This window comes from Leptonychotes weddellii, chromosome 7, assembly GCF_054177405.1.
Source record: "Leptonychotes weddellii isolate Sample4059 chromosome 7, ASM5417740v2, whole genome shotgun sequence".
Lineage (NCBI taxonomy): Eukaryota > Metazoa > Chordata > Mammalia > Carnivora > Phocidae > Leptonychotes > Leptonychotes weddellii.
This window is the reverse complement of record NC_138375.1, coordinates 81,597,864-81,620,643: the sequence shown is the minus strand read 5'-3', so window position 1 is coordinate 81,620,643 and position 22,780 is coordinate 81,597,864. Positions and strand designations below refer to the sequence as shown.

Genomic DNA, 22,780 nt, shown 5'->3' with positions numbered 1-22,780 from the left:
ATACATATCATGATGTGTTTACCATATTTCATAGGGAGTATTTGCCCATCCATTTTCACCACATAGACTATGAGCTCCTTAAAAATGGATTCCAGGGGTGCCTGACTGGCTCAGTCGGTTGAGCAACCAACTCTTGATTTTGGCTTAGGTCATGATCTCACAGTGGTGAGATCAGCCTCTGCTGTCAGGCTCCTGCGCCTGCTTGAGATTGTCTCTCTCTCTCCTTCTGCCCCTCCCCCTGCTTGTGTGCTCTCTCTCTCTAAAATAAACAAATCTTTAAAAAGAAAATGGATTCCATATTTTATGCAACTTTGTATCACTGTTAAAATAAGCCTGGAATATAGCCACTAATTATTTTTGAAATGAAGTAATGAATTAATGGATGTGTAGATCCAATTATGATTTTAGTAGTAATTTTAATTGGATTTCCTGGTCCAGTATTTTTTTATACAAGCATATTCTTCATACCAAAACCATAACTGAAGAATATTATCATAAATGGCATTTAGTAGACTGAGTAAATGCCATATCTGTGATTCTAGATTTGATAAGTAAATATATTTGAAGTCTATTATTCCTAAAATAACTTATTTATATTCAGTTGATGTTATCCCACCAAATAAAAGAGATCTAATATTTCAAGACCATCTAAGCCAAAACAATTTGATATCATAATGAAGGCCGTATTTCCAATGAAATGATCTGGCTCCAGTTGACTAAATATGGGTTGTTACTTTTCAGTTAGAATTAATAAGAAAATCCATATGCACCTAGAATACATTCCCAATTGTGCTCTCAGAAATTTGATCGTAGAACTTAGAAAATCCCTCAATTAGAACTTTCTCCCTTGATATGGGCCCTCAATTTCCTGAGAGCTGGAGTGACAGGATGTAATTATTCTGCTTGGGCTCTCTGACAACAAATGCATTCAATCATCAGTTAGGAATTAGCACACGTATGGTTTTAATTATATTGATTTATAACCAGTAACTTTTTAATACAGAATTTAGTTACAGTCTATCGTGTCTTGATAATTAAAATGTACTTTGTTTTATTGTGCTTTACTGACTTGTGGGAAAACAGGTAAAGTTATAAAACCTTCTTGCATTGTCTGTTTATTTCTGCTAATCATGGGTCAGAATTTCCCTGTACCTAGAGCATTGTAAAATCCAGATAAATATTATCACTATCGTTACCACCTCCAACTCTCTATATATTATTTCTCCACTACAGCATAATAATGAACAGTGTTTTCCTAAACTACATCATGGACAGGAAAACATAACTCTTAATTTTATTTGCCTTTAAGATAAGAAGCAGAGACTGGGAAAAATCTGGACACCTTCAAAGTCACTTTTCAGAGTGCCAGTATTCCATCTTTGCACCTGTTCCCCTCTCTTCGATGATATCTACCCTTCACACCTAAGGCAGGACATCTACAGGGCCACTCTGCTTTCTAATCCTTTACCCCTAGTGAAAGTGAGAAATAGCTTAACTCATTATGTCTCCGAATTTATTAAATATATTTAAGTGTGAATGAGTTTCATTGTATCCTCAATCCTGGCCATTTGTATGCTATGCCTTGGCATAAAAGTATTACAGGATGAACATTTTCTTTCCTTCAGAGACCCAAGTAGGTAGTAATTTTTTCTTGTCCTTGAAATATTATGACCACTACTGTGGCTTATTTGAAGTCTAAAACTAATTTATTTATTTTAGAGGAGCATTTTTGTAATAAACGTAATGATTCTGGAAATAATCTAGCTGCAGTTACCATGGTATTATTTCTATGAGTTGTTGGAAGCTGGACTGTATATGCAGTCACCCACATGCTTGCCTGTAACTTAATCAACTCTAACCAACCTTTCTAGTTAATTGGTGACATTGCTTTTTAGAACCTCCAACTTTCCTTCACCAGCCTTCCTTCTCCTTATGTGAACAGTTACCTTTGCTCCCCTATAACTTCCCTTAGCCACAAGTCTAAGTACCCAGACCACATTCTGAGAGTCTGTGGGGATTGCCACAATCCTGGGTCAGCCTAGCCAAGCAAGCCAGTTACCCAAGCATCAGATCCACAGAGCCTCTAGCTCTCTGGACCTGTGATAGCTAAAGAGGGAATTAGGCTGAGGCAAGGATAATACCATCAGTTACAAATTATTGATCAATAACTGTATGTCACAGCCTGGGCCAAATTCTTTACACCCATTGGCTATGTAATTCACACAATACTTCTGTCAAGTAGGTACTAGTCTTATCCCATATTTTACAGATAAACTGAGTTTCAGGAGCTTAGATGTATTGTTCAATTTCATTCAAAAGGAAGTAAGCAGAGATTAAATTCAAAGCCAGCTAATGCCTTATTCCATAGCCATTTTTTTCAAAATTTTATTTTATTTAGTTCTTAGGTCGGGGGGGGAGATTGCAGAGAAGGGAAACAGGTCTTAATCTTGGTGTGTAGCTACAGAGACAGAAGAGAGGAGAGACTTGGATTAATAGAACTCTTAACAATGGAGGAGTCAGATTAAGACCTTGGTGCTGGGAGCGGGAGAGTAGCTATGGGGTCAGAATGTATATGTGTGACTAATGAGGATTAAGTTTTACGTGACATCAGATAAAATTGTCAGTACTACCAGTCATGAAAATACTGAAGAAATAATAAAAGCTATAGAATTTTAGCTTCACTATGTAAAATTATAATCATCTGTTGTCCATTCAGGTTTAATTACCATGTAGCACAACAGCAATTATGCATATCATTAAATAGATGCTAGATTAATTTATGTGCATTTTATTTGATTAAAGCAGTAAAATGCAGTTTGCAGGATGTTCAGCCTTTATAGTTTGTGGCTCATGTAACATAATAATCTACTCAGAGTTAAAAAATATTAGAAGATGTGTGGATTATGAAATTTTATAATATCGCATTGGCTAATCAATTTTATTACCTTGTATAAACAGTGGAAATGCAGCTGTTAATCCAGTTATATGTAACCTACTCTTCTAAAATATTTCACAAAAGGAAAATATCTTTTTTTTTTAAAGATTTTAGTTATTTATTTGACAGAGACAGAGATAGCAAGAGCAGGAACACAAGCAGGGGCCGTGGGAGAGGGAGAAGCAGGCTTCCTGCCGAGCAGGGAGCCGGATGTGGGACTCGATCCCAGGACCCTGGGATCATGACCTGAGCCGAAGGCAGATGCTTAACGACTGAGCCACCCAGGCACCCGGAAAATATCTTTCTTAATGGCAGAAATGATTATCTTTGAACTTCAGCTTTTAACCCATTACCATTTTCTGACACCACCCAAAATTTATAATTTATTTTGTCTAGAAAACCCTGGAAAAATATAACTAAGTTAATTGTGGTTAATATCTGGAAGGTGGACATAGTTTTTGCCTCATATGTTTCTGTACTTTAAATTTTTAAGTTTTAATTTCATAATAAAATATTGAAGAACTGACATACCTATCCTATTATCATCAATTGAATGAGGTACTATAATGTAGTGGCTAAATTTAGGAGTCCCAGAGAGTTTTCTGAGATTAAATCTTAGTTCTCGCACATAAAACTATGTGGCTTTCATATGTCTGGACCTAAGTTTCCTTACCTATAAAATGTGCATTAATAATAGTACTAAATAGTATCTAGTGCATGAGGTGTCTGGGAAGATTTCATGAGATAGTTCATTTAATGCGATCAATCCTGTTCCCGACACACTGTGAGTGTTCAATAAATATGACCAACTATTATTGAGTGGTTTTATTTTTCTAATTTTTCTTACTCAGTCTTTTTTAGGTCTGTCTGACATTTTACAAATTCCATTAACGGAAAACTAAATATACAAAACTGATCAATTGACAGGTATTCCTGTAAAAATCCTCAAAATACAGCTGCTTAAAAGATTTTTTAAAAAAACTGTTGAATAAAACTGGTCATTTCAAAGCAAGCACAAATTCTACTACTTGCTGTTCAAGCCCCAAGTGGAGCCTTATGACAGATTCCTGGTGCCACACTAATGAAGAGCCTTGAAAAGAGCAATTGGGAGGAGGGATGGATAAGGAATCATTTACAGAACATGCTTTAAAGAAAGGTTAATGGCACATAGGGCATCCTGGTAAAATGCTGTTGACAGAAGTAATACATATCTTGTCTTAGTTATTTTTGTCTCAATTTTATCACTTGTAAACTGAAAAATTTAATCTAAAATGATTTATAAGTTCCCTTCCTCCTCTTTAATGTTCAAACAGTCTTAAAAAAAAAAAAATCTGTTATCTAAAATAGAGTTGTTCTAGATTACTCCAGAGAACAGAATTGGGAGTAATTAATGGAAATTATAGGGAGGCAAATTTTATTTTATTATTTTGTTGTTGTTGTTTTTAATCATCCTCATTACCTCCTAGATTGTTGTGAGAATTCAGTTGAAGTTATTTTTGTAGGGGGCTTAACACAGTGCCCAATAAGTGTTGCCTATTATTATTTTTATCAAGATACAGTTCAAAGGCTCTGTATTTACAAATGGAAGAAATAAAATTCGGTTTAATTTAAAGGAAGGAAATCATAAGTAAACAATGGAATTATGAGGATGTACCCATAATGTAAAACCATTAGAAAAAGCATGTTTCCAAAAGCACTGAAAAAGTATGATAATAAGCAGGGTCATAACAGATTAAAATATCTTTGTCCACCAAGTTTGTTTGTTTTCTACATTCATTGGATTATAATTCTATCAAGGTAATATTTAAGACTCAGCTTGTTAGAATTCTTAACCTCTTGTGATTTTAAAAAATTTTTAATTCTAGCATAGTTAACAGTGTTATATATGTTTCAGGTGTACAATATAGTAATTAGACAATTCTATACATTACTCAGTGCTTGTCATGGTAAGTGTACTCCTAATCCCTTTCAACTATTTCACCTATTTTGATATATTATATATATATATTTAATATTTTATTTATTTATTCATAAGAGACAGAGACAGAGAGAAAGGCAGAGGGAGAAGCAGGCTTCCCGCTGAGCAGGGAGCCCGATGCGGGACTTGATCCCAGGACCCTGGGATCATGACCTGAGCCGAAGGCAGATGCTTAACCATCTGAGCAACCCAGGTGCCCCTATTTTGATATATTATAAAGTAGAACTTATAGACAACTAAAACAGAAAAGAAAGTTAGATAATTAACTATTAAGGATTTTAAACACATGAACAGTGAATTAAGTAGGCAATTGGGAAAATGAGCTCTATCATTACACCCAACATCTACCATATTTATAAATGTTAAATAAAGGATTGCTAACATTATCTCTAAATTTGTTTGAAACCAGAGATTCTCTACCCCAGATCCATGGACCCCAAGTATGGAATTTCAAAGGATAAACTTCTTGAAAGTATTTGAAAAATTCTGTGTGCATGTGCATTCTTCAGGAAGGAATACCCTTCATTTTCATCAGATTCTCAAACAAATCAGTATTGGAGTCTGAGCACTGATTTAAATGAATAATGCTTTCTTCCATGTACAAAAAAGCTAAAAGATAAAATCAGTGCATAAATAAGATACTTCTGAAAAGAATTTTATTAAAAACACTTATCACTGGCACTTTTTTACTAAATGCTCTGTGACAAAGCCTATTTAAAATGGATTTATAGATTAGACTTGAATGTAATGATTAAATATCTTTAACAACTCTGTAAGTCCCATCTGAAAAACCAAAGGTAGTTGAGAATATTTCTATCACCTGGTTATCTCACTGTGAATTTCTTACCGTGTTTTGATATGCACTATTAAAAAAAAAAGATTTAGATAATTATTCCTGAATCCTTACTTTCAACTTTAAGAATGATAAATTTTTAGCCTCCTTATAATAAAAATACTTAGAAACTTATTTTGAGCTAATATTGCCAAAAGAAAGCTAAATGCTTGGATGACAGCCCTTTCTTTTACCATATGTATGTGTGCATAATGTCAAAAACAGAGATGGTTTACCTATTTGTTTAATTACATGAGAGTAGGTGATTATCTATCTAAAAGAGCAAGAATGGGCCTGAAGAAATGTGAAGCAAGGAGATCTACCTTCCCTGATTTTCCATTCAGTTTGAATAACATTGGCAGTGCAAAGTAAAGACCTACTGCCAAAGTCAATATCCTAGATCTCTATTCTAAGCAACAGCTTTCTTTGTGATAATAGTGTTTATGCCATCTGTCTGTTTCCAATTCAAGTCCATTTTTGATTCAATGACCAGATGTTTCACACTGTGGGGCCATTTTTTACCCTCTCCCTCTGCCTCAGAATTAGTGTATTTACTCCAGTGTTGATGCTGTTTATTTTTTCCTTTTTTCTTTCTTTTTGCATTTCTGACATCATAAACTACTGTCTCTTGCATTTTTTCCAAGTCATGAAATAGATTTCCCATTTCCTTCTTTACACGGCATTTCCTACAAAGTCAGTCTTCTGAATGTGTTTATATTTGTAATGTCACTTAATGATTGCTTATGTACAATGTTTATCTGATTTTTCATACTATACAAATGAAATTTTTTAGTATAAGCAACCTATATAAGTAATACATTTTAAATTAAAATCACTGAGTATCTGATTCCTCAGGGAAGGGCAAATTACTGTATTAATTAAATTTTTTCTGTGCTTTGCTACTCTTAAGTATTTTCTGAATTCTCTCTATAAACTTGTATATTTCCAGTCTCAACTCCGAAGAGTTAGTTTTGTTCATTTTTAGATAAGAAAATAAAAACAACTTTAGATTAGGTTCCTGGGGTGCCTGGGTGGCTCAGTCAGTTAAGTGTCTGCCTTGGGCTCGGGTCATGATCCCAGGACCAGTATCAGGATCGAGCAGCGTCAGGCTCCCTGCTCCACGGGGAGCCTGCTTCTCTCTCTACCCCTCCCCCTGCTTGTACACACACACACACTCTCTCTCTCTCAAATAAATAAAATCCTTTAAAAAGAAAAGATTATATTAGGTTCCAGTCTCATCTTCTACGCAGATTTTATTGATTATTCTAATCCTGGAGAAAATTTTTCAGAAGTATGCTTGGTGATTATTCTAACAACCTCTGCATGCTGTCATTTCACAAAGGGTAGATGTACAACAGCTGGAGTTTTTAATTTTCTATTTTGTCATTGGCATTGGTGAATAGTATGGGAATTTCTTTGGAAATGTCCCTGTGATTGTTATATTGTCATGGGCTATTTGAATATTCTTTCTGGCATAAGTGCCAGGTTCTAATACCTAATATCTATAATGGTCAGGCTCTAGAAAGGGCATTATTTTTAGTAAAGAAGCCAAAATAATAACATTTTAGGATGTGCAATGTGGAAGGAAGTACTATCAACTTTTAATGCCTGCCTACTGTGGTAGTAGCTGCCTGAGTTCAGTTACTCTATGGTAGAGCTTTGACTAGACTGGAACCATAGGTTTCTTTTTTTTTTTTTTTTTTAAGGATTTTTTATTTATTTATTTGACAGAGAGAGACATAGCGAGAGCAGGAACACAAGCAGGGGGAGTGGGAGAGGGAGAAGCAGGCTTCCCGCGGAGCAGGGAGCCCGATGTGGGACTCGATCCCAGGACCCTGGGATCACGACCTGAGCCGAAGGCAGACGCCTAACGACTGAGCCACCCAGGCACCCTGGAACCATAGGTTTCTATTATCTTAATGGTAAATAAGAAAAGGTCTCATGTCATACTCATGTCATATTTGAATTTTCTTTAAACCTCAATATGAAAAAGTGTATTCTGTCATCAGTATTTATTTTATTCTTTATTCTAGGCCTTTGCTCTCCCTTAGTGGATACTCAGCAACTATAACATCCATACCCAGTGGTATTAGGTTCCTCTGGAGTTTACTTATACACAAATTCTTTCTACTTTAAAGGTCAAGATTAAATAGTAGTTCCTGGGGCGCCTGGGTGGCTCAGTCGTTAAGCGTCTGCCTTCGGCTCGGGTCATGATCCCAGGGTCCTGGGATCGAGTCCCGCATCGGGCTCCCTGCTCAGCGGGGAGCCTGCTTCTCCCTCTCCCACTCCCCTGCTTGTGTTCCTGCTCTGTCTGTCAAATAAATAAATAAAATTTAAAAATAAATAAATAAATAAATAAATAGATAGATAGATAGATAGATAGATAGTAGTTCCTGCAAGGAACTTTGTGAGCCATATTTCCTCACCTTAGGAATCACTGCCTCCTTTGTACTCTTCATACATTTCTTGTAGCAGTTTTTACTTAATGTGATGGAATATTTTGGCACATAACTTACCTCTTCCATGTATTTTAAGTCCCTTGGTGGGAGATAAAGTTATCTCTGTGCTTTCCCATTACATCTAACACAATTACCAGGATTCATTTGTGAATTGAATTGATTGATTGATTACTCAGACTGTGCTTAGCCAAATTTCCTTGTGCTCTCAATTCTTTCCACAAATGAAACTCAACTATTTCTGTTTCAGTCATTCGGGTCCTGCTATGTTCCTGAAATTAGTCTAATAAAAGGATTCATGATGAATTAGTAATAGCTATAAATTATATTTTCTTAAATAGGCATTTTAATTTTAACCCAAACTTGATTTTATTAAGCCTAAAAGCTTGATAATAAAAGACTTCCAAGTACAAAGATGAGCATGTAATAGTAGAGCCTTTGAGGTTAAGAGAGGGCACCCTGTCACATAATATTGCATACTTTTCAGATAAAACAGCTCCTATTCTTTTTAATCAAACTATAACAGTGTAGGGCTATTTACACAAAGCCATTAAAGTCTGCTTTGAATGATTCCATTGAACTTCATTACAAACACCGATTATTCATTCTCAAACTTTAGAAAATTTAAAGTGAATCACCTTGAGTTGTTGCTGTTGTTTTAAGGTGAATTTCTATGCTCCATCTATGCCCCCATTTAATTTTATGTGTATGACTTTCGGGAATCTCCATTTTCACAAACACCCAGTTGATTCTGATGTTGGTAGTCAGAGGACCATATAGCAAGAAATCTAAATGATCTAAAGATGATGCCCCCAAAGTTAAAATTTATTTCCCAAGAACAGAGATTAAGATACTTTTATATCCTTCAGTGACTTTATTTTTATTTCATCCGTTTTATAAAATGTGAATACAGTGTGTTTCAAAATTTTGATGAAGAAAGGCTAGAAAAGAGCAGCTGAAATATTTAAAATGGAAACACTAAAAGAAAAATTATGCATTTCCAACATTTTATATAAATTTTATAATTAAGAGTAAAACATAAAAAGTTATTAAGAATATACATTGCATTAAGGCATAAACCTAAATTTTATATTTACTAATTTTTATGTTCAATAAGTATAAATTATGTGTTTTTCAAAATTAAAAATGAAATAATATTGAATTTCATCACTCAGGACTTTCTATCAATTTTGTAGTTCCTTTTATGTTTTGTCAAATTATAGATTTATAAATAAAAAACATACTAAGGATGGTTTTCATTAATGGTATGGTGAATCTTAGGAGCATTTTTCCCCCCCAGGGGAAAACTAGCACAGTGCCCTGTGGCTCAGGAAATTTTCAGTGAATTAATAAACGAATTTTTCCAAAAGTCTCATTTCGATTGTATCAACTATTACTACATCTTCTAATCATAAATGGGGAGATTAAAAATCCACACTCTTGTTCACATCTCATTTTAATTTCATGGATCATATATAAAATCAAAAAAGATGGGAATATCTTGAAAGTCAAAATTATCTTTTCATAGTTCTTTCATTTTACATCAATTCATGTAGAAAATATGTTTTAATCCTTCACTGTGTGCCAGGTGCAACTTTGAAACTAGAGATAAAGTGGTAAAACAGGTAAGAAATATTCTGGTTCTCAAAGAAATTAAATTCTTATTAGAGCAATAGAGAAAAATACAATACATAAGTGTGAAGCCAGGTCATAATGAACTTATACATCAGGATAAGAAGTTTGGATTTTGTTCTTTGAACAGTGGGAATCATCAAAGGATTTGGCTTGAAAGCAAGAGGATAACATAACCTAATTTATGTTTTAAATAGATCCTGTTGGCTGCTCTATGAAGAAGCAGTTGATAGGGACAACCTGGGAGACAGGTTAGAAGACTGCTGCAGGAAGCAGTTATGACAGCTCTGACCAATGTGGTAATTCGAGAGATAAAATCAACTGGACAAATTTGGGATAATTATAAATGAATTTAGATACCCTTTTGTTTCTTCAGTAAAGGACATTATTTTGATTGAGCAGATAGGACCCGAGATGTATGGTGAGGGAGAGACAGATAGAAATGATGACTTTAGACCAGTACTGTTAAATAAAATGTTCTGAAGTAAAAGAAATGTTTTATATCTGTACTGTCTACTGTGGTAGCCATTAGATATGTGACTGTTGAATACTTAAAATGTCACTGATATAACTGAAATGGAATTTTTAGTTTTACTAAATAACCACATGCAAGTGATGGCTACCATATTGGTTAGCCCAGCTGTAGAAATTTGGCTTTAACAAATGAGTGGATGGTAGTGTCATTTACTGAAATGGGCAAGAGTACGAGAAAAGCAGACTTGTAATGAAAATCAGGATTTCTATTTGGATCACGTTAAGTTTGAGGTGCCTAGTGGTTACACATGGGGATATATCAAGTAGTACGCAGAATATGTGAATCCAGAGTTCCTGGGAAGGTAAGGAATATAGCTGTAGACTTAAGAATTATCAACACATAGATTTTATTTATACCTATGAAACCATGAAGCCACCTAGAGAGAGTATATAGGCAGAAGAGGGCTCAATGACAGAGGGTAACATTCTAACATTTAATAATCAAAATAGAATCCAGCATAAAAGACTGTGAAAGAAAAGTCAGTCTCAAGAGGTACACACTGAAGTAGAGAAAACCAGGTCAGGGGCTGTTGAAGAAGGGTTATTTCTTCCACATCAGTTTTGGAAAGCACCCTTGCCCTTGGAATGTCAAGCAGGACCAGATGGAGCCAGGGAATAAAAAGCCTTAGTTTGACAGCTTTTAAGATATATAGGGGAGGGGATGAATTTTGGTAGGGATTTGGACCTGAAGCTGAGGCTAAACAGTAATACTCATTTTACGTATATCATTCTGAAACTGTAATGTAGAAGCATTCATGGTATCAGAAGCAAGAAATAGCTGGAAGCTGATTTAAAACTTGCACCATTTCCCATTCAGAAATAGCTAACCATAAATTTCTCCTAATAATAATAATACTGACAATAAAAGTTTATCTTTCTTAACAGAAACTTCATATTACTCTTTCAAGAACAAATCCTCTAGAGGTAAACATCAAAAACCTCTTAAGTTTGTGTCATACTGCAAGTTTTCAGGAGGGTAAGAGTACCCCAAGCATTGTATCAGATATAAAGAAGTTAATGCAGAAACTTATTGTTATATATTAAGAAGTTACAAGACCTTTTAAAATAATTTAAAAGAGGTAGAAAAAATTTTAAACAAATAGAAAATAGCTTGATCTTTCTCAGATAAGTTTTTCTAAGAATTTTATTAGAATTCTTCTTAAAGTAATTCTCTTTATAGTAAATCCCTAGGTTTAATCTGGGATTGTTTTGAGATTCATGATTGTGTGATTTTGTTTGAGCTTTATAGAAGAAAGGTATTTGTCATTCTGAGGACTTACATATCTGCTTCTGTCTGTCTCCAAAGAAAAACTAAAAATAAAACCAGTAGCAAAGGAAGACAGGCTGAAAACTGCCACCACAGACTGATGAACTACATGAATATTGCTCTATTATGATAAAATATCATTTGCACATACACAGAACTTTTTTTCTAGGACCATAATGAGAATTTCATAGTACATTCAGGAGTTGTTGCTCATTTTGATGTCTCTATAAAATTACAAATTCAGATCATGTTTAGAGGAAAAATACATGTTATCCTTTGTTTATCAAACTACTGATTTTGCTTTCTGTGGGAAGTGGCCAATTTGTCATATACCTGCCATGCTACATATAGGGAATATATATAGACACAAACATATATATATACACATATATGTATACACATATATATGAACATGTATATTTATAAAAGACCAATAATTGCTATAAACATACAGATATAAATTTAAAAGATAAGATAGATGAAATTTAATATAAATTTTAAACTATCTAAGCTTACCAGCCACTGAAAGTGAAAATTTGGGAGTGTTCTTATGGTCTACACAACAGTGAGCATGAAAGATTAAATAGTAAAACTTCAAGATGCTATGGCCAGAGGGCATGTTTAATTCTATAATGCAGAGCATACCTTTCTATGACTGTCTGACAGAATCATTTTATATACCTCTGATTTAAATCAAAAGTCATTCTGTATCCACAAAATGAATGAAATGAAAATCTGACTATTCTTGGACAATAGAACTAATTGACCAAACAATGCACAGATTAGAAGGAGTCGGTGTAAGAGAGCTGCAGCATGCTTTTGCCCAAATGGAGAAATGCAGATCAGAACACAGTCCAGTCAAGGGATAAAGAAAAATGGTAGCCCAAAGACAAAAGCAGAAAGACCATGTGATAATTAACAGATATTTTTGGCAATTTGGAAAGCAGAAAAATGCCTTAAAAATGCTGTTGATTTAGACTCAAATTTAAACTCTAAATTGTAAGTGATTGCAGACAAGGAAACCTAACTTCTTTTACTGTTAAGGGTAATGTTGATATAAAAACGGTATCCAATCAGCCCAGTGGTCTAATGTAACAAGAGACATAAGAAATGGATCCCTAGAGGGGCGCTTGGGTGGCTCAGTCGTTAACCGTCTGCCTTCGGCTCGGGTCATGATCCCGGGCTCCTGGGATCGAGCCCCGCGTCAGGCTCTCTGCTCAGCAGGAAGCCTACTTCTCCCTCTCCCAATCCCCCTGCTTGTGTTTCCTCTCCCACTCCCCCTGCTTGTGTTCCCTCTCTCTCTGTCAAACAAATAAAATCTTTAAAAAAAAAAAAAAAGCAAGAAAGAAATGGATCCCTAGAACTTTACTACGAGGAGAAAGGACAAACTTTTTACTTAACCTACATCTGGTTAAGAATATTTCCACTTCTCTCATGATAAAGAATAGAAATTCTAGAATTAAAATTACAGTAAATTAAAATTAAGTATTATTATTCATATAACTATACTTAAAAGAATTCTATAATAAACTGAATATATTGTTATAATGTGTGGTATCATTATATATAATACCCTGATGATGGCTTTGATCATGCACCTTAACTCTATATGGAAAAAATCCTACAAATAGATAAATTATAAAAATTGTAAGTCCTATTGCACAAAAGACATACCGTGTTGGTTAGTCAAAAGAGTTAATTCAGTAGCAAGTCCTAAAAATATAGGATACAAAAACATAAATATATTAAATATATGAAAAACATTGTACATAATATTTAGACTTAAAACAGAAACATCCATCCACCAATTTGATATTGGCCAAAGATGAATTAGATTGTTGACCATTCACATAAACTATCTCTAATGCATCATCTCCAGTTTTCAGCTTCAGTGTCTTTAAGGTAAAAACAGAATATGAAGATACTTGTAAAGCAAAATGAGTGTCAAACCTTTCCAATTTTTATTCCAGTCTTTACAATCATCAAAATTTTTAGCCATTTACATATATCAAACCATTCCAAAGCATTCAATTTTTATTTCATTGAGTTACAGATCTTTTTCTATACATTTGTCATGAGTTTATATTTATCTAAACTTTTGTGATTGCAGTAGCAAGTACTATTGGTATAAACAGAGCATACCCTATGAGCAATAAACTTTCAGCATGCCAGGGGCCTTAGACAGCATGCTATATGGAAAACTTAATTCACCTGTTAAATTAAGAGATTAATTAGGAGATCTTCTACTAAAGATAATTGATTAATTGATGATGGATATATAAATGTATACATTAATATTGACAAGAATTTGATATAAAGAATAAATAGAAAAAAAATATCAAACCTTAAAAATTTGTCAAGGATTTCTAATTTAGAAAACAAGATTGAGATTATCAATATCTTTTTCAGTATCTTTTTTTGAAGAGCAGAAAAGTACATTGAATCTGTTGTTGTTTATAGATCATATAATCATGAGAGAAAAAAATAGAAAACAGAAGAATTGGTTTATTTCTGAAATAATAAATCCCTATGAATCTCTTTATATTATTTATTTGCACTAATATGAAAAACAAACTATTCATATTCTTTGTAGTAAAATTACTACTTAGAGTTTGTGGGCTTTATGTGGTTGTTTCTTCTTTCCAAGCAAGGTACAAAGTAAAACACACATCTGTGGTTGGCTTAGCTCTTTTGAGATTAATCATTGAGCAACGTTTACTTGTTTTACATAGAGATCAATTTCTCTGGACTGAAGGGAATTCATATAGCAAGTTTACCCACCTGATAAGAAACTACTTTAGACAAGTCTAGACCAGCATCTCATCTGTGATTGGTAAACAGGAAGAAGCCATGGAATATTGGATATCAAGATTAGCTAGTCTACGGCCATACCACCCTGAACATACCTGATCTTACCTGATCTCAGAAGATTAGCTAATAAATTTTTATAATCAAGCTGCATCTTAGAATAATGAAGGACAGGTGGAGAGTAAAAGTAACAATTAATTAATTACCATTACAAGCCTGTCCCACGTTTAAATAAAAACATATCTAGATATTTTTCCTCATTGTTTTCTTAGGGAGGGTGAGAGAAATGGGTTAATCAACTATATCTCTAAAATACCTAATTTACAATTGACAAATTTAAAGTTCTTATTCTGGTCCTAAGGTGATAGGCTCTGGAATAAAGAAAATATATGCTAAATTTATGGTTAATATTAATTTCAGTTTTGGCAGTTTAACTCAATTCAACTTGGACGGGACCAGCAAAAAGAAAGTCAAAGTTTGGGCGCCTGGGTGGCTCAGTTGGTTGAGCGACTGCCTTCGGCTCAGGTCATGATCCTGGAGTCCTGGGATCGAGTCCCGCATCGGGCTCCCTGCTCAGCAGGGAGCCTGCTTCTCCCTCTGACCCTCCTCCCTCTCATGCTCTCTATCATTCTCTCTCTCTCAATAAATAAATAAAAATCCTTAAAAAAAATTATTAAAAAACAAAATAAAACGTTAAAAAAAAAAAAAAGAAAGTCAAAGTTTAGGAACGCCTGATTGGTTCAGTCTGTTAAGAGTCTGCCTTCAGCTCAGGTCATGATCTCAGGGTCCTGGGATCTAGCCTGGGGTTGGGCTCCCTGCTCAGTGAGGAGTCTGCTTCACCCTCTCCCCCTGCCCCTCCCCCCCACTCGTGCACACTCTCTCTCAAATTAAAAAAAAAAGTCAAAGTTTATTTTCAATCCATGAATTTTGGATAGATTTCACTTCTGTATTCATACAGTTACCCCTCCAACATCTTTATGCAAAAATCCAAGATAGGATGCTGTAAACCACACATCTGGGAAGGAATTCTTACTTACCCAAAGGATTAACATCTTTTTGTCATGAAACGAAACAACCCTTAGAAAGCTGGACTGCATCTTAAGATCAGGAACAAAGACAGCCAACACAAAGGCAAAGGGAACTTCTACAAACCTGCCTGCTCTAGATTAGAGGTAAACCCACCACAAACTTTCAGACTGATACACTTCTCTTGATTACCAAAAGGGTTATGACCCCTGGAGTCACTTACATCTGCTACCTACCTCTCAACCTGAGTCTTGCCCCTGACTGTACTTGTTACATATTAATGTCTGTTACACATTTGGGTCCACCTCACTGTCTTTGTGGTTCCCATTTTCGTTTTCGTGTGAAGTAGCTGTATCCATAAAAAAGAAGCCTTAAATTGTAAGACATTGGAAATTTAAGTTGTTAAAGAGAACCAGCCTTACCTTTTACCTGGTAAATTACATTAATAGATAATATCTACACCATACCTCATCTTAAACCATATAAAAATATTCAGGCTCCTGAACTAGTGCAAAATGAGAATATTCAAAAGAGAGGGTGGAAATCTGAGGGTGTTACCAGCTATGGCAGCCAGTATCATGAAATAAAACATTCTAACAATCTAAATAACATGTTTCACATATATAAATATATATCTGTATATATACACAATCTTACGTGTATACATACATAATGATTTGGCATAAGTCTCCAATGAAGGACACTTAATAAAGAACTTTTAGGGGCACCTGGGTGGCTCAGTTGGTTGGACATCTGCCTTCAGCTGGGGTCGTGATCTCAGGGTCCTGGGATCGAGCCCCATGTCAGGCTCTCTGCTCTCGGGGAGCCTCCTTCTCCCTCTCCTCCCTGCTCAAGCTCTCTCTCTCAAATAAATAAAATCTTTAAAAAAAAGGACTTTTAGAAACATAATTATAAAACAAACAAAAATCCTTATGGAAAGACTTTCAGAAACCACTTAAGTCTCCTTCTCTAAAGGAAACTGCTTTCACTAAAACACAACTTATTTCCTAGACTGGATACGTAAGGCCTTGATGTATTTTCTTTAAAAATAATACCTTCAACCTATTAAATCCATTTCCTCCCTACAAAAAGGAAACAAAATCAGGTCCTATTTGGGAGGTTGTCCCAAAGTCTTCCCATAGCAATTACATAATCCAAATTTCTTTGTTTTTATCTACTTGATCTATCAAAGTTATCAAAACAGAGTTGAAGTTTCTCACCACAGTTGTGTTCAATTTATCCTCTATTTTTTAGTATCATTGTGTTGTTTGGTATAATAGGCATAATCTGTGGAAACACCCAGAACTTACTTTGTACTATTACTCCATCCCTTGTGACCTATGTAACTAGGGTCCTCAGTTCCTTAACCAGTGAATGGGCCTCGATAATGTTTTTTAAAGATTTTATTTATTTATTTGATAGAGAGGGAACACAGGCAGGGAGAGTGGGAGAGGGAGAAGCAGGCTTCCCGCGGAGCAGGGAGCCCGATGTGGGGCTCAGTCCCAGGACCCTGGGATCATGACCTGAGCCAAAGGCAGCCGCTTAATGACTGAGCCACCCTTCGATAATGTTTTCTGAAAATTAAATAAAATAATGAAGTTTCCATAATGCCTAACATATGTTAAGCATTCAAATTATAGCTATTACCATTACATATGTTCATTATACTCTTTGTACATAAAAGCTTATGAATTTTATAACTTTCATTATATATTTTATTTTATCACTTTAAAAATAACTTTTGGTCACTGATTTGATTATCTTGATTTTACTTTGCTTGAAATTTATATTCCTATTCTGGCTCCTTTTGTTTTGTTTGCCCTTTATTTTATTAGTAATTGTTTTGTGTCATTCTGATTGGATATTATTCTTGGTGCATTGGAAAGGACTTTTAAGTTTTTAGATAAGAAGTGACATGATCTGATTTTTGTTTTTAGAAAATCACTCTGGCTGCTGTTTAGCAAGTGGATCATCAATGAGTAACAATAAGCGCAGGAAAATGTCTGGAAAGGCAAAAAGAAGAAGAAGATGAGGACCTGGATGAGGAGGGAAGTGATGTTTTAGTTGGGCAGGGGGAGAAGGCTAGTAAAAAAAAGATTCTAGGTTTCTTAAATTGAGTAAATGGGAGGCTTGTGGTAACCTTTACTAAAATGAGAAAGATTCAGGGGGGGATGGGTTTATAGGAATTCAGCCTCGTGGGAGCTTTATGTCATGTTAAGAAACATGTTTGAGAATTTATTTGACTTTTTCAACAAGTAGTCATATCAACAATAACAAATATGAATCAGAGACCTAAATCTGGCAATTATACACACACACGCACACACATGCACTTGTCAATGAGTGAGATCACTGGGGAGATGGTTAGGTGATTGTAGACAGAGGAAGGAAGAGGCCCAGGACTGCATTGTGCATTCCAGTATTTGATGGTTGAACAAAGAGATACCAAAGAATACTGAGAAAAAGCATCCTGAAAAAATAGAAAAATATTCAGAAGTGTGCCATCATGGAAGTAAAGAGAAGGATGTATTTTCAGAAGGAAGGAGTAGTAAACTGTGTCAAATGATGCTGATAAGTAGACTTAAATGAAGTCTAGGAGGTGCCTGGTGGCTCAGTCAGTTAAGTGTCCCACTCTTGATTTCAGCTCAGGTCATGATCTTGGAGTTCTGGGATCAAGCCCTGCAGCAGGATCCCCACTCAGCGGGGGTTTTGGGTGTCTCCCCTCCCTCTGCCCCTCTTCTCGAGTGTGCTCTCTCACTCTCTCTCTCTCAATCTCTGTCAAGTAAATAAATAAATCTTTTTTTAAAAAATGAAATCTACAAAGTAACTACTGATTTTAGCCTGAAGAGAGAAATATGATCGTAATTCTGGTAGATTCAGTGAAATAATAGTGAAGGAGGCCTATGCAGAGTGGGTTAGGCAGAGAATGGTAAATTGATCAGAATGAATGGAGAACATTAGAAAAGAATGGATAGACACTGGTTTTAAGGTGTTTCTTTCCTTAGTATCACTAATCCATCTTAAGTTGTTTCCTCATTTTCTTTCCTCCATATTTATCATCATCTTGTCCCTTTTGTTCTTATATTGTACATGCTAGGAAAGTCCATCTTCCCTATCACTGATGAGATTTTGACATTGTTTTGGTCTTTATTTAAACCAGAACATCCTTTAATTCTATAATTAAACACCAAATGTCCTAACATTACTTTTCAAACCTTAACCAGATCATTTTTAATCTCAACCAATAGTTCTTAAAACTCAGCTGCCTTCGGGCGCCTGGGTGGCTCAGATGGTTAAGCGTCTGCCTTCGGCTCAGGTCATGATCCCAGCGTCCTGGGATCGAGTCCCGCATCGGGCTCCGTGCTCCTTGGGAGCCTGCTTCTCCCTCTGCCTCTCTCTCAATCTCTGTCTCTCATGAATAAATAAATAAAATCTTAAAAAAAAAAAAAACTCAGCTGCCTTTAATGTCATATTGGTCTGGTCTGTCTTTATAGCTTAAGCTCCTATATCATAATGGGCAAAATTTCAAAAATATTTTTCCAGTTCCTATAATAAATTTTAGAGATATATATTTCTTCTGAGTCTTCAGGACAATTTCCTCTTTCCTTTCACCTATGGTAATTTCCCCATAGATGTCATGAGACACCTAGCAAACTCTGATATTTGACAAAATATAGTGGACAGGGCCTGCCCTTGACTCTACTTACTTGTCTATTTTGGGGCTAGTTGAAACCCCTCCTTAAATCTGCAGCCGGTAGATCGATGTACATGAATTTTAACCCAATTTCTAGTGTTTATTCGATTTTTATATATTAAGACTCTGCTGGTCTGAGATTAGCTATTTCCTTTTCTAAACCAATGAAGCATCTGAAAACCTATTGTCAAGTAGACATACTTTTATGCTCTATGAGAAAAAAATTATTGATACACTCCCATTTTATTTTTGATTTTCTAAATCTTGTTCCATGGATCTCATATTAGTATTTCTCCCAGAGCTTAGCAGTATATTGTCTGTGATTCATAGAATTTAATATTAATGTATATTCTTATCTTGGGTTTTTTTGGTCTATTTTTAGGTATGCCAATAGGTATTTGTGTCATTTTGAGTAAGAATTTGTTAGTCAAAGGTATTTTAATCAGGATTTTCACAATTTACATTTAAACTCATCTACAAAATATTTTTAATTTGGGGAATTTTTAAAAATTTATATAAATCAGCACAGAGAAGATACTATTTTAAAAGTAAATCAAGTCACCAGGTCTCTTAGAGTAAAAAAGTTCATTAAAGGTCTGAATGCCAATAGGAAAATTATATATATAGTTATTATGAGAGAGGAAATAAAAGTAATTTATATTTATGTCAAGGATTGAGATTATTACATAATCTGAAAAAGTTAAGCCATTTTTAAGCCTTCCAAACGATCATTCAATGTACTTCATTGAATGACAGGAATCCCAACTCACTAATAATTCTTATGCATTTTCTCTGTATTATTAATTTAATTTACCCTTGAATCATTTAAAACATAATCCTGGAGTCATGACATTCTGATTTTGAAAGTTGCATTGAGTTGTTTTTCTGACATGCTTAAGCAGATGGTCACTTTGGCAGAAATACTATGTTGTCGACAGGATATTGTATGGTTTTAAAGCGCCAAGGTGGTCATTGTTATTTTCAGGCTACCCATTCTTTACAAGTGGGGACTGTTATCAGTCTTCTGCAATGAGATTCTTTTTTTTTTTTTTAAAGATTTTATTTATTTATTCATGAGAGACAGAGAGAGAGAGAGAGGCAGAGGGAGAAGCAGGCTCCCAAGGAGCAGGGAGCCCGATGCGGGACTCGATCCCAGGATCCTGGGATCATGACCTGAGCCGAAGGCAGACGCTTAACCATCTGAGCCACCCAGGTGCCCTGCAATGAGATTCTTATTGAGGAGAAATTTTTTTCACTCTCAGCTGTCAGACAGCTCTGCTCAGAAAGAAAAGAGTCATCTGTGAATTTAAAAATTGCACATCTCCCTAAATCACTGACATCTTTACCTAATCATTGGAACAAAGTTTCAATTTATAAAAACAAATTCCAAAGTACATATTTTGGATCTATGGTGATTAGAGAGCACACATCAAGTTAACAGTATGAATATATTATGACGTATTTACCAGACACAAACAAAAAACAAAGAAGAAATTGATAATTGGCATGGAAAATGCAAAATGTGCCAAATGGTTCTCCTAAATATTGAGGGAAAGAGAGTTAAACATAATGCTATACTTTACACTAATGAAAATGTCCAGTATATTCCTTTCCCAAAGCAAAATAACATGTTAATGACTCTGCTCAATGTTGTTTTTGTTAATGGGACATCCAAGGAAGCACTCCTTCTGGAGCCATAAACTGTGTTGAAGGACAAAGATCAAAACCGCTATCCATTGCTTCTCGCTGGTGGCTGGAACTAAAGCCCTCGGTCGGAATGGTTATCATTACTGTAAGTGGCTGCCTAGCCACTTAGAATGCCATAGCCCATCTTCATTGTTCCTTCTTCTGAGGAATAGCAACCATGTGTATATATTTGCTGAGAAATTTCAGCATGGTATTCCAGGATTCATGAAAGGGAAAGACTCCTTAATTCCCGAATATCTATTTCCTACTTGTCCTGAGAAATCAACTCAAATATCATACTTACATAAAAGTTTTTTCAGTAGTGAGAGAAGAGCATTTCATTTCTATGTAGAGGTGGAGCCAATTAGGATAATAACAGGATGTAAGGAACAGTTGAGCAAAGGATGGGATACAGACATCTTCATCCTGATGTCTTCAGTGCAGAGACTGAAATCACTTGGGCTGATGATAGGGGTCAGAAAGGATGGAAAGATTATGAACCTGGGGCTAATTCACTGAGGACTAATGGCAGACTGTCCTAGATTTGTGTCCTTCTCAACATGGCCAGAAATAGTACACCTTTCCCACTAGGGGGCAGTAATCTAACCACCCTGACAGACACAGGGCTTTGCTATTCCCTAAAACCCCCTCTGTAGAGATCTGTCCCTTAGCTTCCTTATCTCCTATCTCAGCCTGGACTTTGAGAGTTTCTTAGTGTACTCATGATTTTTTGCTATGTCTGTTAGCTGTCTGACTATTCAAGACTTAAGCTAAAATATATGTATTTCTTAGTTTCTGCCAAGAACTTTGGCTATGACAGTATTGATTGATTTAGTTTTCATAACAACTCTCTGATGAAAGATTATTGTCCCCATTTTGGAAGTAAGGGCACTAAGTCATAACACAGTTAAGTAATATGCCTAAATTAGTAAGAAATGAGCCAAGGCTCATACTCATATTTACATATTTACAATAAAGCCTGTTGAACCATTATGCATACAGCCACCCATCTGCTTCATTTGTCCAAAAGAGGATATTGCTTAGATGTTTGATAGCTTTACTCAGAAGGAAAGAATGTGCTAATCTTCCATGCTCAGAGAAGCAAAGCAGCTAGACACGTGTGTGTGTGTGTGTGTGTGTGTTGGAGATCCAGCATCTCAACCTAAATTACTGTTACTAAAGACTGATAGAATGTAATGAAACTCTCATCCCCATTGCAGTACTTGTAATATTAATTGTAACCCATAATTTTGATTTTCAGAGTTTTGCTAAAATGCATTACTCTTTATATCTTAAAATATATTTTGTGTCATTTATGATATGTTTTGTATAGATGTTGGTTTTTAAAAAGGGGCAAGCTAAAAAAGGGCCATGTCCAAAACTAATAGGACAATAGAAACAAGAAGTTGATTATGTACTATGTTTCTGATTTGGCTGAGATGAATATGATGAGAATTTCTGTTTAAAAAGAAATAACTGTATGTAAGCAAATGTTTTCATTCTTTTACACAACTGATCAGACCAATGGTAATATGTAAACCAAACAAGTTTTATGGGTGAAGGAAATTTTTGAAAACTATTTCAACTATGATTTAAAACTGTAGATATTCAGGAGTGCCTAGGTGGTTCAGTCAGTTAAATGTTTGACCCTTGATTTTGCTCAGGTCATGATCTCAGGATCATGAGATTGACCCCTGCATCAGTCTCCACGCTCAGCAGGGGGAGTCTGCTTGAGACTCTGTCCCTCTCTCTGCCCCTCCCCCCCCACTGTGTGTGTGGTCTCTCTCTTTCTCTCTAAAGTAAATAAATAAATCTTTAAAAAATTAAATAAAACAAAAAGGTAAAAAAAAACTGTGAACATTCAAATGTTAGCAAATATCATTCATGAAAATCTATTAATAAGAAAATAACAGCAATTTCTAGCATTGATAA

The 22,780-nt window shown here is 35.1% G+C and overlaps 1 long non-coding RNA gene across 1 annotated transcript in view; it reads left to right on the top strand.

Annotated features, from left to right (window-relative positions):
- Positions 1–531: 531 nt before the first annotated feature.
- The window catches only part of LOC145722664 (uncharacterized), a 365,883-nt gene continuing 343,634 nt past the window's right edge, over positions 532–22,780 (top strand). The window contains exons 1-3 of the long non-coding RNA XR_014147100.1: positions 532–7,425; positions 7,650–20,181; positions 20,376–22,156. This is a non-coding gene — a long non-coding RNA (uncharacterized LOC145722664). The remainder of the gene's footprint in view (positions 7,426–7,649; positions 20,182–20,375; positions 22,157–22,780) is intronic.